This window comes from Eptesicus fuscus, chromosome 8 (assembly GCF_027574615.1).
Source record: "Eptesicus fuscus isolate TK198812 chromosome 8, DD_ASM_mEF_20220401, whole genome shotgun sequence".
Taxonomy (NCBI): domain Eukaryota; kingdom Metazoa; phylum Chordata; class Mammalia; order Chiroptera; family Vespertilionidae; genus Eptesicus; species Eptesicus fuscus.
In genome coordinates, this window is record NC_072480.1 from 10,264,996 (window position 1) to 10,267,500 (window position 2,505).

Here is a 2,505-nt window from a genome sequence, read left to right on the forward strand (position 1 = left end):
TTCCCTCTTCTGGATGGCCGCAGGCACCCAGGACATGGGCTTTCCTTCCTCTGTCCATCCACAGGTGTGCCGTGCCAGTACAGCCAAGGGTTCAGTGAGCCTGAGGGAGTGGACGGCAAAGGATTGAAGAAAAGACAGACAAAGAGAATAAGCTGGGTCTAGGTGGATCTCCTGTGCCTGGTTAAGGCCACAGAGAAAGATCCAGAAGGCAAGCTGAGCCTTTATTTTATAGTCAGAGGTAAACAAGGTAGTGGTCACCATAGTTACAATGTTCTTGTGAGTTTCACTTGTTTTGGCAGCACTTGCTGCACCTCTCACAGCCCATTAGCTACCTAGGAAGGATCTAGGGAGCGTCATAAGGTCAAGCTTAATTATGCTAAGAGGGCTGTGCCCTCTAAGCTGGGACTCTTTTGTGGCTTTGCCAACAGGTCAGTCCGAGGCTTAACTCTATAACTGCTCCCTACACGCAGGCACCCGGGACATGGGGTGGGTTCCCTCAGCCAGGCCTGCCCCCTTCACAGTCCGGGAGCCCTCAGGGGATGTCCTACTGATGGCTTAGGCCCGCTCCTTGAAGCCACAGTCTGGCCTCCCTCTGTGGGAGGTGACCAGGCTGATCAAGGGAAGGCACGCCCCCATCACTCCTCTGCTGCTGCCAATGGGCCCTCCTTGGCGGCCTGCCCTCAGCCCTAGCAGTCGCCATGATTGCCTGCCCTGGGCCCTCGCAGCCACTGCGGCTTTGTCTGGAAGGACGCCCAGAAGATGTCCAGTCTAATTAGCATATTACCCTTTTATTAGTATACATACTTGTTTTGCTTTTTATGATTCCTTTTTGTCTCTATTATTATTATTTATTTTTAGCTCTTTTTGTTTTGAGTTTTGTTTGCTGTGTTGTTTTTGTTTTGCTGTTTTGGAGCAGAATTTTTTTTTTTATTAAGGAAGGTTCTGGCTAAGAGATGGTGTTGATTCCAAGGGTCTTGGGTGGGAGTGGGCTACAGGGTCACCCTGGGAGATCCATCCTCCACAAAGAGCATGTAGAGCTTTGGTACTTGGGAAGACTTTTTAGTCTCTTGTTGGTGACAGACTATTGATGGGCTGCTGAGAAATACAGACTCACATTGTGTCTGGCTCTCCCTGGATGAGGATTTCTTTTCTCAGTTGTTTACATTCTCTTATTAGATTAGATCCTTTTTACCTAAAACAAATGATCCACTGTTTTCTGAACAGTGGCTCCCTTTGTTTTCTCCACGCTTAAGGCTCACTTTCTTTTCACCACACCTCTCCACAGCACTGACATCCACTCACAGGACCATCTTGTGCAGGTGCCACCTCGTCTCTGAGGTCCCCACATGCTCTCTGCTGCAGCCCCACGAACCTTATTTGGTCTGCCATGAGGATTAGTAATTTGTATCTGTCTCTGTGCCTCTCATGAGAATTAGGCATTATTTTCATCTGAATATACAGAGACCATGTATTATTTACCTTTTAAACATAATACTTATTACTCATGTTTGTGCATGTATGGCATTCAGGTTGAGGCCAACAAATCCCCTCAATAAGAATGTTTACATTAAACAAAGTTTAAAAATTGTCTTTATCTCATATCATATGACTTTAAAACTGTTAACCTGGACATCTCATGCTAATTAGAAGCTCTGCTTGACAGCTTTAGATTTCTTGATTAAAAACCTAAATAAACTTAATAACTTTCATGCAGTCTTTCAATAATAAAGATGTTCTTGGTGAAAAGTTTAGGAACTATTTACTTGGTGCTCAGTGAAAATATTTTGATTGCCATTTCTTTATTAAAATCAAAAGTTTTGTCAAATAGTGTTTTAATCTTGTCTGTAAAATAAATAAATAAATTTCTTGCATCTGTAGATTTATAGTGCCATCAAATCTGGAAATTTTTTATTCATTACATTTTCAAATCTTTTTTCTGTTCCCATTTTCTAACCTTCTTATTATGATTCCAGTTTCATGCATCTGAGACAACTTGATACTGATCTGTAAGTCACTGAGGCTCTGCTTTTCTTTTCATCTGTGCTTCATTTTGGGTATTTTTCTGAATTTCCAGCCATCTCTCCCTGACAGACAGCTACCCCGCTGCTTTTCACAGCCAGATATTATGTGGGTACCCTTCTCAGCTCTGGTGCTCTCTGCTGGGGGGCCCAGCTTGGGGATTAGACTCAGAGTTCTCAGTGGCAACCCCCCACAGCTAAGATATCGCTCTGGAGCTTTAGCTGCTGTCTGTGGGTGCCCGGCCAGCCCTTTCACGCCTCCTACCAGTCTCTATGTGGTCTCCACTTTCGGTCCTCAATTATCAGGGTTCTCTCCTGTGAGGTTTCCGTTGATTATTCAGTAAGTTTTTCTGTATTTTTTCCATTTTGGGTATTTTCAATTGCTATGTATTTGAATTTACTGATATTGTCCTACATAGTGTCTAATCTGTTAATTCCGATCAGTGATTTTTAATCTTAGATACTGTATCTTATATCTCTCAAAGTT